Below are 15818 nucleotides of genomic sequence, written 5' to 3' on the forward strand. Positions count from 1 at the left end.
TCTTCCCACACATACATGTTTTTACATTATGGCATAAGTGACCATATGATGCATACTTTATATTTTTAAAGCATATCATTTCCTTTTCCTTAACACTCTCTTTCCTATATGATCTCCCGTCCATCAGTCACCCTCAGTTATCCATGTTTACAACCAAAACACCTTTCTATATCTTCCTACTCACTGATATAAAAAATAATTACAACTATAAAGACTTTAAAATTGATTACAAACTTCATATTTTTGACCCTTTTCCTTTTTAATCTAACAAAATTATACCAAAATGTCTCTAAAAGTCTCTGTTGTGGATATATTCTAATACATCAAACCACTCCCCATTGATAGAGATTCACAATTTCTATCCAATAGCAATGCTAAAATATTCAATATTGTACATACACTTGATATTCCAGTACTTTTATTTTAATGAGATAAATTCCCAGAATGTATCCCATGGACCCCCTCCTCAAATTCGATTCATCAGCTAGAGTGGCTCACAGAACAGAAGAAAAGTTTACTTATAGTTACCAGCTTATTATAAAATGATCTGATATAGGATACAGTTGAACATCTGGATAGAAGAAATGAACAGGGCAAGGTCTGCAGAAAGAGTATGGAGCTTCCATGCCCTTCTCAGGTACACAGCTCTCCCAGCATCTCTACACTTTCACCAACCCAGAAACTCTTGGAATCCCATCAATTTGAGGTTTAATGGAGGCTTCATTGCACAGGCATGATTGATTAAATCATTGGCCATTGGTGATTGAACCCAATCTTCAGTGCTTCTCCCCTGCATGGGATTCTAGAAATTCTAGGAAGAGACTGGAAGCTCCAACCCCCTAATAAGAAGGTTGGTTCTTCTGACAACCAGTCAGCAACCTTAGATGAGGCCCCAAAGTCACCTCATTAACATTACCAAGCATACCTTTATCTTTGTCATCCCTTGAATTCCAAGGGTTTTAGGAGCTCTGTGCCACAAATGGGGTAGGAGACCTAGTATATTCAATTCATTTTATATTATTATTAATTTGCCAATAATAGATATTAGTCTAATGTTTGTCACCATCATTAAACTATATATTTCTCTGATCTATTATTAGTCTCCTGGTTTGCTTAAGGTATCTCTTTCCAAACAATAACCCTGTGTACGAGACACCAAACAAAAGTTTTTAAACATCATACAATAAAATATGACTACTTTTAATACATTCATAATTACACTATATAACACAGATCTGATATAACCACCTAAATTTGAGAAAATGCTATTTCTTACTTTTATTACTACAAAGTAAATCCTCCTAACTAAATCCTTGATTCATCCATTGTCTCATACAGTCTATTCCCAACACAGCAACCAAGATCATCTTTTTAAAGCATGTCACTGTGTTATAAATTCCTGTATTCAATTTCACTCAAAGTACCAAGTTTTACAATGGCCTGCAGAAACCAATATATTACATCTCAGTGCTTATCATCATCTCTTTCCCTCACTCTTGTCAATAAATAGAACCACTATGCTTTTATTCAAACATGCCCAAAGTATCGCCTTAGATCCAGCAACCCCACTCGTGGGCATATATCTAGTCAAAACTACAATTCCAAAAGATACATGTACTCCTATATTCAAAGCAGCAATATTCACAATAGACATGATGTGAAAACAATATAAATGTTCATTTACAGATGATTGGATACAGATGTGGTACATATATTGATTATAATTTTGGTAAATTCTTTGTCAATGCCAAAGAATGCTCAAACTCCCTCTCAATCACATTCATCTCACACACTAGTAAGGTAATGCTCAAAATTCTCCAAGCCAGGCTTCAGCAAAACATAAACAGTGAACTTCCAGATGTTCAAGCTGGTTTTAGAAAAGGCAGAGCAACCAGAGATCAAATTGCCAACATCTGCTGGATCATCGAAAAAGCAAGAGCATTCCAGGAAAATATCTATTTCTGCTTTATTGACTATGCCAAAGCCTTTGACTGTGTGGATCACAATCAACTGTGGAAAATTCTGAAAGAGATGGAAATACCAGACCACCTGACTTGCCTCTTGAGACACTATATGCAGGTCAGGAAGCAACGGTTATAACTGGACATGGAACCACAGACTGGTTTCAAGTAGAAAAAGGAATATGTCAAGGCTGTATATTGTCACCATGCTTATTTAACTTACATGCAGAGTACATCATGCAAAATGCCAGGCTGGATGAAGCACAAGCTGGAATCAAGATTGCTGGGAGAAATATCAATCACCTCAGATATGCAGATGATATTAACCTTATGGCAGAAAGTGAAGAAGAACTAAAGAGCCTCTTGTTGAAAGTGAAAGAGGAGAGTGAAAAAGTTGGCTTAATGCTCAACATTCAGAAAACTAAGATCATGGCCTCTGGTCCCATCACTTCATGGCAAATAGATGATGAAACAGTGGAAACAGTGAGAAACTTTATTTTGGGGGGCTCCAAAATCACTGAAGATGGTGATTACAGCCATGAAATTAAAAGAAGCTTACTCCTTGGAAGAAAAGTTATGACCAAAGAAGACAGCATATTAAAAAGCAGAGACATTACTTTCCCAACAAAAGCCCATCTAGTCAAGGCTATGGTTTTTCCAGTAGTCATGTATGGATGTGAGAGTTGGTCTGTAAAGAGGGCTGAGCACAGAAGAATTGATGCTTTTGAACTGTGGTGTAGAAGACTCTTGAGTCCGTTGGACTGCAAGGAGATCCAACTAGTCCATCCTAAAGGAGATCAGTCCTGGGTGTTCATTGGAAGGTCTGATGTTAAACATGAAACTCCAATACTTTGGCCACCTGATGCGAAGAGCTGCCTCATTTGAAAAGATTCTGATACTGGGAAAGATTGAAGGCAGGAGGAGAAGGGGACGACAGAGGATGAGATGGTTAGATGGCATCACTGACTCAACAGACATGAGTTTGGGTAGGCTCTGGGAGTTGGTGTTGGACAGGGAGGTCTGGCGTGCTGCAGCTCATGGGGTCGCAGAGAGTCAGACACGACTGAGCAATTGAACTGAACTGAACTGAATCTCCTCTGAAGGGTTACATATTATGAATTTAGCAACATTGATATGCTTGCTTTTTTTGTATTTTTTGATGTTCAACATTGACTTGCAGTTTTTAACTCATTGCTATATTCTTGATTTATCATTTTCAGTGGCACTCATACCATATCCCTTTATCTCAATATCAACATATATTATTTTCACATACCAAGGCCTATGTTTAAAAAAATAGTTGACCCAGCTGGAAATTTTTTTTCATTTACATCTTATCCCTTTTTATAAATTTCTCTTCCTTTTTGAGAAAAATGTGTATCTAAAGAAGTAAATAATAATTAAACTACTTGGGAACCCTTAAAGGCATACAGAAGTACAGCCACTCTGTTTTGTATTTTACCATTATTTGATGTGCCAAAAATAGTTAAAGTGGGTCACAAGATTTCCATTTGAGAAGCCTCAAAATGCAATTTGTTTCATTTTTAGGAAAAATAAACTTTCTGTCAAATTAGATTTCATTCTATCAGAATACTGTGGATAAAATAATATAGAAGTTTATTTTTTAATTTAAATTTACTTATTTTAATTTGAGGCTAATTACAATATTATATTGGTTTTGCCATACATCAACATGAATCCACACTTCTAAAGTTTACATTTGGCAATAGATTAAGGAATCAACTTAATTATCATTTCTTGTTAGCAACTGAAGCTCTTTATATCTGTTTGGACCTCACTAAAAGGAGGGAAATCGAGTTAGGATGCTTACGTGTATAATATGGAACATATTGTTGCAAAACTTGAAAATTGCTTCATTTGAAAATTTTCAGATAAAGAAATAAAGAGACTGTAAGTAAGACTCTTACAGAAATATGTCCATTTAGGAAATGGGCATAGAGAGGGACTGAAGCAGTGTCCTAGATTTCCCTTCAGAGGTGAAGATAATAAAGAGATGGGAATTCACTTTGGATCTACCTGAGAGTGGCACAGTCCCCAGAGTAAAGCAAAAATGATTAAAACAGTAGGTCCATCAGAATTAAAGGCAGATCACACACGGGGATCTTAATTTCCTTTATATATATATATATATATATATATATATATATATATATATTATATGTAGATTATACATATATATAATCTACACCTCAGGGAAGAGACTTAGAAAGCTTTTACCCAGTTTTTAACCAACAGCATTACATCATTATACTCACATTAAATCTTTATGTGTCTAATTACTAGCAAGTGTGATAATTAAAGGCTTTGACTCTTTCTACTGCTTGAAAGGACAATATAATCAGAAATTACACTAGATCATAAAAATTTCCTAAGCATATGTTTAGGTTGTCTCTTCTTAGAATCAAGGAAATCAAGCCTCAAGAATCTGAAGTTACATTTCCAATACCAACAGATAAGGGAATCAGCTCTGTGGTTTTCTGAACTAAGAAGGATGAGTTTCTGAATTTAACTTACATACCTAATTCAATTTACAATACTTATTCCTTGTCCTTGTTTTGAGATGAAAATTGGGGAACCAAATATATGCCTAGTCTTTCTCATTGTGTGTAGTTCTAAGACTCAAGTGATCCCAGGGGATCTGTTGGAGAGGGATCAGAGAATGTTCCAAAACATGAATGGGCTCAAAACATATCAGTCAGGAAGTTTCCTCTAAGAGATTAAAGCTCTCACTCTTTTACGTTTATGACTTTTACTTTGTGACAAGGGAAGTTACTTAATTCTCATAGACTATTTTCTTGGGTTACAAACAGAATTCTTGGTTCTGACCATACGAAATCTAATGTGTATTAGAAGCCAGCGCCTAGTTGCTAGAGTCACTGCTTGGAGTTCTACTGATGAGGGAAGATCTCAAGTGAATGAGGAAATGTTGAGAGTAGAATGACAGTGTCCTAATCCACCCCTCTTCTCTCTTGGTTTTTTCAGCTGGTATGTTTGCATATGGTAGCACTGGCCTTTCCTCTGTAAGCTGTTTGTGATATCCTTTGCTATATTTAGCTTATAAAAGCTCCATATCATGACAAAGGTAAAGACAGATTCTATGGGACTAGGTTGGGATAGTGTCAGGCAGCCACAGTGTTTGTACTCTTTAGTGCTGAACTTTCCTGGTGGCTCAGTGCAAAGAATCCATCTTCTAATGCAGGAGATGCAGGCTCAATCCCTGGGTCAGGAAGATCCCCAGAGATGGAAATGGCAACCCACTCTAGTATTCTTGCCTGGGAAATCCCATGGACATGGAACCAGTCCATGGAGTCACAAAAGGGTCGGACATGACTTAGAAACTCAACAACAGCAAAAATACTCTTTTGTAGGATGAGACACTGTGGGAAGAGCTGAGTTGTTCTCTAATTGAACAATTTCCTCCTGTATCTATAGATTCCCTTAGAGAAGAATGGCTCCTGGAAATGTCTCTTTTGTGACCGAATTCAATCTGTTGGGATTAACAGACTGACATGATCTCCAACTCCCTCTGTTCTTCCTGTTCCTAGGAATGTGCATGTTCACTCTGCTGGGAAATTTGGGACTGATAATGCTAATTGCACTGAATTCACACCTACACACCCCCGTGGACGTTTTCCTCTTTAACTTGTCCTTCATATACCTCTGTTATTCTTATGTATTTACACCCAAAATGCTAATTAACTTCTTATCAAAGATGAATATTATTTCTTATATGGGATGCAAGACTCAGCTCTACTTTTTCCATTTTTTTCATCATTACTGAATGCTATCTGCTGACATCAATGGCCTACGACTGTTATGTGGCCATCTGTAAATCACTCTTGTATAATGTTGTCATGTCCCCTAAAGTGTGTTCCACCCTTATGCTTGTTTCCTAATTGATGGCATTTTCTGGTGTCATGGTTCACACCGAATGCATACTGAGACTGACCTTCTGTGATGCAAACAACATCAACCATTATTTCTGTGATGTCTTTCATCTGCTCGCGCTCTCCTGCACAGGTAGCCACATCAGTGAGCTGGTAGTTTTCCTTGTGGTGGGCATCAACATCATTGTGCCCAGTTTCACCATCTTTGTCTCTTATGGTCTCATCCTCACCAACTTCTTCCACATCAGCTCCATAGACGGCAGGTCCAAAATCTTCAGTACCTGCTATCCCCACATCATTGCTGTTTCTCTCTTCTTTGGATCATGTACATTTATGTGTCTCAAACCTTCATCTGGTGGGTCTACGGATGAAATAAATCTCTTCTGTCTTTTACACCAATGTGTTGCCATGATGAACCCTTTAATCTACAGCTTGAGAAATAAAGATGTGAAAGCTGCTCTGAGAAAATCTCTGAGTAGGAGAGAATTTCGAATTGATAGAATATCTCTCTGTGCAGTTGGTCACAGGGCAGAAAGGTTCTGTATTTAATAATTTTGTTGACAATCTTTTTGTTTCTTTTTAACCAGGTAGAAGGAAATCTGAGTCATCTCTCAATTTATTTCCACTCTGTGTAGAGCCATACTTCTCTTTTACCTAACCATTTGCTGAATTTCTCACCGTCTCCCATTTATTAACACTTATTAGAAAAAAGTATTACCTCTTGCTTTTTTTTTTCTCAGTTTGAACATATTTCCCCTCTGGAAATATAAAACTGCTCTATAGATGACGAAACATGGAACATTAGGGTGACATAGTGTCATTGAGGATGTCTTATCTGCCACTTGCCATTGGAAGGATGAATCAGACAATTTTTCTCTTCCTGTCTTTTCAATCTTCCTTGAGCAAGAATGTATCTCCTTAAATGCCTGAGATGGAAGGTTCTATAATAACTGCTAAGTATAAACCACTTTACTTCTCTAAACATTACACATTATATTTTCCTGGAAAAACTTTTTCTTAGTTTGCACATCCAGTCCTGCACATAACATATTGTTAAAATATATGACCTGGATGTAAAAGCTAAGTTCAGAGTAGTACTTTACTTCTACTTTGTGTCATTGTTTTTGTTTCAGTAAACATGGAAAGGAGAAAATACTCTAATGTGAAAGTTGACTTTCAAACTTTGTCTTTGGGTGGTATATGACTTTTTCTCAAGGTGAATATCAGAAAAGTTTATGGCAGTATCAAAAAAGTTTTTTAGATATGTCTCCTCAGCCTAAGAAATAAAAGTAAAATTAAGCAGAAGAGACTGCATCAAATTGAAAAGACATTGTAGAGCACAAGAAACTTAGCAAAATAAAAACTCAGTCTACTGAATGGGAGATGATATTAGAAAACATTATGTCTGAAAACAGGCTAATAATATTCAAAATATGAAAATAACCTGTATTACTCAGCATCTAGAAAACAAATAACCCAATTAAAAAATGGGTAGAGGTGTATTTTTTCAAAGACATATGGATGACTACCAGACCCATGAAACGATGTTCAGCTTCACTTATCTTCAGAGAAATGCAAATCAAATCCAAGGAGATACTTCATTACTGTCAGAATGGCAAACAAAAAGGCAATAAGCAAAAACTGTTGGTAAAGATGTACGGAAAAGGGAACTCTCGTGCACTGTTGGTGACATGTAAACACAATGGAAAACAGTATGAAGGTTCCTCAAAAATTAAAAATAGAACTACTATACAGTCCAGCCACTCCACTCCTGAGCATCTACCTAAAGGAAACAATACCACCAATTCAAAAATATATACATACCCTGAAGTTCATTGAAGAATTATTGGCCAAGATATGTATGCCTAAAGGCTCAGTGATATAATGGACGATTGGATAAAGGAGACGTGGTATGTATTTATACAATGGAATACTTCTCATACATAAAAAAGAATGAAATCTTGCTATTTGAGACAACATAAATGAAATTAGAGAATGTTAAGTGAAATAAGTCAGATAGAAAAAGACAAATACTGTATGATTTCACTTATATTTGGAATCTACAAAACAGAAAAAAATAAATGTGGGCAAGCAGAAACTGTCACAGATACAGAGAATAAACAGTTTGTTGCCAGAGGGAAGAAGAGGGGGCAGGAGAGAAGTTGGTGAGAGACTTTAGGAGATATAATCTTCCAGTTGCAAAATAAACAAGTGATAGGCATGAACAGTGTGGGGAATATAGTTGATTATTATGTAGTATCTTTGAACAGTGAAAGTTGGTAACAAGACATATTGATTTTAATTTCAAAGTGTATAGAAATAGCAAATCAGCTTATTACCCATTCAGTTCAGTTCAGTCACTCAGTCGTGTCCGACTTTGCGACTCCATGAATGCAGCACGCCAGGCCTCCCTGTCCATCACCAACTCCCGGAGTTTACTCAAACTCATATGCATCAAATCGGTGATGCCATCCAGCCATCACATCCTCTGTCGTCCTCTCCTCCGCCTGCCCCCAATCCCTCCCAGCATCAGGGTCTTTTCCAATGAGTCAACTCTTCACATGAGGTGGCCAAAGTACAGGAGTTTCAGCTTTAGCATCAGCCCTTCCAATGAACACCCAGGACTGATCTCCTTTAGGATGGACTGGCTGGACCTCTTTGCAGTCCAAGGGACCCTCAAGAGTCTTCTCCAACAAAACAGTTCAAAAGCATCAATTCTTTGGTGCTCAGCTTTCTTTACAGTCCAACCCTCACATCCATACATGACCACTGGAAAAACCATAGCCTTGACTAGATGGACCTTTGTTGGCAAAGTAATTACCCATTAGGAACTAATATAATAGTGTTGGTAAGTTATACCTTAAAAGCAAACAAACTAACAAATGTATAGAAAAATATATCAGATTTATGGTTACCAAAGGCAGCAATCTGAAGAGAAGAACAAGTGGATAAAGACAGGACAAATAACAAGTTCTAGGCAAACTGGAAGTGGTCAAACAAGAGATGGCAAGAGTGAATGTCGACATTCTAGGAATCAGCGAACTAAAATGAACTGGAATGGGTGAATTTAACTCAGATGACCATTGTATCTACTATTGCGCGCAGGAATCCCTCAGAAGAAATGGAGTAGCCATTATGGTCAACAAAAGAGTCTGAAATGCAGTACTTGGATGCAACCTCAAAAACGACAGAATGATCTCTGTTCGTTTCCAAGGCAAACCATTCAATATCACAGTAATCCAAGTCTATGCCCCAACCAATAACGCTGAAGAAGCTGAAGTTGAATGGTTCTATGAGGACCTGTAAGACCTTTTCGAACTAACACCTAAAAAAGATACCTTTTCATTATAGGGGACTGGAATGCAAATGTAGGAAGTTAAGAAACACCTGGAGTAACAGGCAAACTTGTCCTTGGAATACAGAATGAAGCAGGGCAAAGACTAAGAGAGTTTTGCCAAGAAAATGCACTGGTCATAACAAACACCCTCTTCCAACAACACAAGAGAAGACTCTACACATGGACATCACCAGATGGTCAACACCAAAATCAGACTGATTATATTCTTTGCAGCCAAAGATGGAGAAGCTCTATACAGTCAACAAAAACAAGACCAGGAGCTGACTGTGGCTCAGACCATGAACTCCTTATTGCAAAATTCAGACTTAAATTGAAAAAAGTAGGGAAAACCACTAGACCATTCAGGTATGACCTAAATCAAATCCCTTATTTATACAGTGGAAGTGAGAAATAGATTTAAGGGACTAGATCTGATAGATAGAGTGCCTGATGAACTATGGACTGAGGTTCTTGACATTGTAAAGGAGACAGGGATCAAGACCATCCCCATGGAAAAGAAATGCAAAAAAGCAAAATGGCTGTCTGCAGAGGCCTTACAAACAGTTGTGAAAAGAAGAGAAGCAAAAAGCAAAGGAGAAAAGGAAATATATAAGCATATGAATGCAGAGTTCCAAAGAATAGCAAGAAGAGATAAGAAAGCCTTCTTCAGCAATCAATGCAAAGAAATAGAGGAAAACAACAGAATGGGAAAGACTAGAGATATCTTCAAGAAAATTAGAGATACCAAGGAAACATTTCATGCAAAGATGGGCTCAATAAAGGACAGAAATGGTATAGACCTAATAGAAGCAGAAGATATTAAGAAGAGGTGGCAAGAATACAGAGAAGAACTGCACAAAAAATATCTTCATGACCCAGATAATCACGATGGTGTGATCACTGACCTAGAGCCAGACCTCCTGGAATGTGAATTCAAGTGGGCCTTAGAAAGCATCACTAGGAACAAAGCTAGTGGAGGTGATGGAATTCCAGTTGAGCTATTCCAAATCCTGAAAGATGATGCTGTGAAAGTGTTGCACTCAATATGCCAGCAAATTTGGAAAACTCAGCAGTGGTCACAGGACTGGAAAAGGTCAGTTTCATTCCAATCCCAAAGAAAGGCAATGCCAAAGAATGCTCAAACTACCACACAATTGCACTCATCTCACACACTAGTAAAGTAATGCTCAAAATTCTCCAAGCCAGACTTCAGCAATATGTGAACTTCCTAATGTTCAAGCTGGTTTTAGAAAAGGCAGAGGAACCAGAGATCAAATTGCCAACATCTGCTGAATCATGGAAAAAGCAAGAGAGTTCCAGAAAAACATCTATTTCTGCTTTATTGACTATGCCAAAGCCTTTGACTGTATGGATCACAATAAACTGTGGAAAATTCTGAAAGAGATGGGAATACCAGACCACCTGATCTGCCTCTTGAGAAATTTGTTTGCAGGTCAGGAAGCAACAGTTAGAACTGGATATGGAACAACAGACTGGTTCCAAACAGGAAAAGGAGTACGTCAAGGCTGTATATTGTCACCCTGCTTATTTAACTTATATGCAGAGTACATCATGAGAAATGCTTGACTGGAATCAAGATTGCTGGGAGAAATCTCAAAAACCTCAGAGATGCAGATGACACCACCCTTATGGCAGAAAATGAAGAGGAACTCAAAAGCCTCTTGATGAAAGTGAAGTGGAGAGTGAAAAAGTTGGCTTAAACCTCAACATTCAGAAAACGAAGATCAGGGCATCTGGTCCCATCACTTCATGGGAAATAGATGGGGAAACAGTGGAAACAGTGTCAGACTTTATTTTTCTGGGCTCCAAAATCACTACAGATGGTGACTGCAGCCATGAAATTAAAAGACGCTTACTCCTTGGAAGGAAATTTATGACCAATCTAGATAGCATATTCAAAAGCAGAGACATTACTTTGCCAACAAATGTTCGTCTAGTCAAAGCTATGGTTTTTCCTGTGGTTATGTATGGATGTGAGAGTTGGACTGTGAAGAAGGCTGAACGCCAAAGAATTGATGCTTTTGAACTGTGGTGTTGGAGAAGACTCTTGAGAGTCCCTTGGACTGCAAGGAGATCCAACCTGTCCTTTCTGAAGGAGATCAGCCCTGGGATTTCTTTGGAAGAAATGATGCTAAACCTGAAACTCCAGTACTTTGGCCACCTCATGCGAAGAGTTGACTCATTGTAAAAGACTCTGATGCTGGGAGGGATTGGGGGCAGGAGGAGAAGGGGACGACAGAGGATGAGATGGCTGGATGGCATCACTGACTCGATGGACATGAGTCTGAGTGAACTCCGGGTGTTGGTGATGGACAGGGAGGCCTGGCGTGCTGCGATTCATGGGGTCGCAAAGAGTCGGACATGACTGAACGACTGAACTGAACTGAACTGAAGATAAATAAGTACTAGATGTAATATACGATATGATAAATACAAACAACACTGCTTAATGTTTTCTGTGAAAGTTGTTAAGAGAGGATATCCTTAGAGTTCTCATTACAAAGAGAAAGGATACTTTTTTTCCCTTTTATTTGGTATCCATATCAGATGATGGATGTACTTATTGTGGTTATTACTTCATGATGCATGTAAATAAAATCATTATGCTGTACACCTTAAATTTACACAATGCTGTATGAAAAAAAGTGAAAGTGTTAGTTTATCAGTAGTGTCCTACTCTTTGTGATCCCATAGACTGTAGCCCAGAAACTCCATGGAATTCTCCAGATAAGAATACTGCAGTAGGTAGCCATTCTCTTATCCAGGGGATCTTTCCATCCCAGGGATTGAATCCAGGTCTCCTGCATTGCAGGCAGATTTTTCAGCATCTAAGCCATCAAGGAAGCAAATTATATTTCAAAACCCAGAAGAAATGAATAAAATGGGAAAAAAAATTCTATGTGTTTGGATTCGAATATATCTTGGATACTATGTACTTATCATATATACCATTTACAAGCATTTCTTCCATTCTGTTAGTCCTCTATTCATTCTCTTGATGATACCTTTGAAACCTCAAAAGTTTTTAATTTCATAATGTTCAGCGTCCTTTATTTATTTTTTATTTTTTTGCTTTTTGCATTTGTCCTTTATTAGTCATATCTATGGATAAGGCAATGTCACCGCACTCCAGTACTCTTGCCTGGAAAATCCCATGGACGGAGGAGCCTGGTGGGCTGCAGTCCATGGGGTTGCTAAGAGTCGAACATGACTGAGAGACTTCACTTTCACTTTTCACTTTCATACATTGGAGAAGGAATTGACAACCCACTCCAGTGTCCTTTCCTGGAGAATCCCAGGGATGGGAGAGCCTGGTGGGCTGCCGTCTATGGGGTCGCAGAGTCAGACACAACTGAAGCAACTTAGCAGCAGCAGCAACAGTCATATCTAAGAACCATTGTCCACCCCAAAGTCAAAAAAATCTACTCTGATGTTTTCTTCTAGGAGTTTAATAATATTATCTTTCATAATTAGATATAAGGTTATTATGAATTAACTTTCTTACTTTGTGGAGTGCTCCAAATTCATTCTTTTAAAACAGACAATTATTTTAGTAGGTTTTGTTGAAAAGACTTCTCTCTCTACCACATAATCTTGGCATCCCTGTTGAAAATCAAGTGAACATAAATGGAGTGGCTTATTTTCAGACTCCCTGAGATATATATATATATATATATATATATATATATATACACACACATATGTTTTTCCATCACATGTGTGTATGTAAATGCAGTGAATTCATATCTGTGCTCTAAATGTTCATTTTCTTTCACTTCATTTCTCCAATGTGCTTGCATCACTATTTTAAAATATATTTATTTAAAATAGTTTTATTTCCATTGGGTAAAAACAGAGGTGGGTATGGTGTTATAATATTTTCAAACTACAAATTTCATCATTTGTGACCATCATGAACAGTAAGACAGAGGATAGAGAGGTAAAGGTAAGAACTTTTACACTTTTTCTCTCCTGAACTCGTTCCTAGAACAGCTGCTTCCCTTACCTATTAATATTCCTCCATAGAACTAAAAGCCTTCTTCCAAGGAGATAATAGGAGGTGAAAGTAGGAGGAAAAACAATTACCAATATGTTCTCCATCAGTTCAGTTCAGTTGCTCAGTCATGTCTGACTCTTTGCAACACCATGGACTGCAGCACGCCAGGCCTCCCTGTCCATCACCAACTCCCAGAGTTTACTCAAACTTATGTCCATTGGGTCGGTGATGCCATCCAACTATCTCATCCTCTGTTGTCCCCTTCTCCTCTCGCCTTCAATCTTTCCCAGCATCAGGGTCTTTACTAGTGAGTCAGTTCTTCGCATCAGGTGGCCAAAGTACTGGAGTTTCAGCTTCAACAACAGTCCTTCCAATGACTATCCAGGACTGATTTCCTTTAGGATGGGCTGGTTGGATCTCCTTGCAGTCCAAGGGACTCTCAAGAGTCTTCTCCAACACCACCGTCGAAAACCATCAATTCTTTGGCACTCAGCTTTCTTTACAGTCCAACTCTCACATCTTTACATGACTACTGGAAAAACCATAGCCTTGACTAGATGGACCTTTGTTGGCAAAGATATATCTGCTTTTTAATATGCTATCTAGGTTGGTCATAACTTTTCTTCTAAGGAGTAAGCATCTTTTAATTTCATGTCTACAATCACCTTCTTTAGTGACTTTGGAGCCCCCAAAAATAAAGTCTTTCATTGTTTCCACTGTTTCCCCATCTATTTGCCATGAAGTGATTGGACTGGATGCCAAGATCTTAGCTTTCTGAATGTTGAGCCTCAAGCCAACTTTTTCACTCTCCTATTTCACTTTCCTCAAGAGGTTCTTTAGTTCTTCTTCACATTCTGTCATAAGGGTGGTGTCATCTGCATATCTGAGTTTATTGATATTTCTCCCAGCAATCTTGATTCCAGCTTGTGCTTCATTCATCAGCCCAGTGTTTCTCATGATGTACTCTGCATATAAGTTATATAAGCAGGGTGACAATATACAGCCTTGACATACTCCTTTCCCAACTTGGAACCAGTCTGTTGTTCCATGTCCATTTCTGTTGTTTCATGACCTGCATACAGGTTTCTCAAGAGGCACATCAGATGGTCTGGTATTCCCATCTCTTTAATATTTTTCCACACTTTGTGGTGATCCACACAGGTAAAGGATTTGGCATAGTCAATAGAGCAGAAATTGATGTTTTTCTGGAATTCTCTTGCTTTTTTGATAATCCAATGGATGTTGGCACTTTGATCTCTGGTTTCTCTGCCTTTTCTAAAACCAGCTTGAACATCTGGAAGTTCACAGCTCACGAACAGCTGAAGTCTGGCTTGGAGAATTTTAAGCATTACTTTATGAGTGTGTGAGACGAGTGCATTCGTGCGGTAGTTTGAGCATTCTTTGGCATTGCCCTTCCTTGGGATTGGAATGAAAACTGACCTTTTCCAGCCCGGTGGCCTCTGCTGAGTTTTCCAAATTTGCTGGCATATTGAGTGCAGCACTTTCACTGCATGATATTTTAGGATTTGAAATAGCTCCAATGGAATTCCATCACCTCCACTAGCTTTGTTCGTAGTGATGCTTTCTAAGGCCCACTTGACTTCTCATTCCAGTATGTCTGGTTCTAGGTGAGTGATCATACCATTGTGATTATCTGGGTCGTGAAGATCTTTTTTATATAGTTCTTCTGTGTATTCTTGCCACCTCTTCTTAATATCTTCTGCTTCTCTTAGATCTATACCATTTCTTTCCTTTATTGAACCCATCTTTGCATGAAATGTTCCCTTGGTATCTCTAATTTTCTTGAAGAGATCTCTAGTCTTTCCCATTCTATTGTTTTCCTCTATTTCTTTGCACTGATCACTGAGGAAGGCTTTCTTATCTCTCCTTTCTATTCTTTGGAACTCTGCATTCAAATGGGTATATCTTTCCTTTTCTCCTTTGCTTTTTGCTTCTCCTCTTTTCTCAGCTTTTCTCAGAAATAGGTATTTCTCAGCTATTTCTCTTTATTCAGCTATAAGTCCTCCTCAGATAGCCATTTTGCTTTTTTGCATTTATTTTTTGTGGGGATGGTCTTGCTCCCTGTCTCCTGTACAATGTCACAAACCTCCATCCATAGTTCTTCAGGCACTCTGTCTATCAGATCTAATCCCTTGAATCTATTTCTAATTTCCACTGTATAATCATAAGGGATTTGACTTAGGTCATTCCTGAATGGTCTAGTAGTTTTAAAGCTGGTCACAAGTCTGCCTTTTGAGAAGCCTCAAAATGGAAGTTAAATTTGTTTCATTTTTTGATATGGTAAATGTTCTTTCATATTAGTTTTTATTCTGTCAGAATATTGTAGAAAAAAAAATGACTGAACAACTAAACTGTGCAACTGTTACAGTTTAATGTTGGAAGAAGGAAAGCAAATTCACAACTGTCTAACTCCATAGTCCCTAGTGTTTTCTATAATGGGAAGAAACTGATAACTTCAGTTACTGAATTTTTACAGAAAGTGACCCAACAGTAGAGGAAGAAATTTCAGGTGTGTGTTAGAGTTATAAACTGCAAACGTATAAAATATAGAAGGGACATGTGTGCTGTATGCT

General features: G+C 38.0%; 1 pseudogene; it reads left to right on the forward strand.

The window, feature by feature from the left end:
- The first annotated feature begins 5430 nt into the window (after positions 1-5430).
- Positions 5431-6418, forward strand: LOC102389976 (annotated as a pseudogene).
- Positions 6419-15818: the final 9400 nt, after the last annotated feature.

This window comes from Bubalus bubalis, chromosome 5 (genome assembly GCF_019923935.1).
Source record: "Bubalus bubalis isolate 160015118507 breed Murrah chromosome 5, NDDB_SH_1, whole genome shotgun sequence".
NCBI lineage: Eukaryota > Metazoa > Chordata > Mammalia > Artiodactyla > Bovidae > Bubalus > Bubalus bubalis.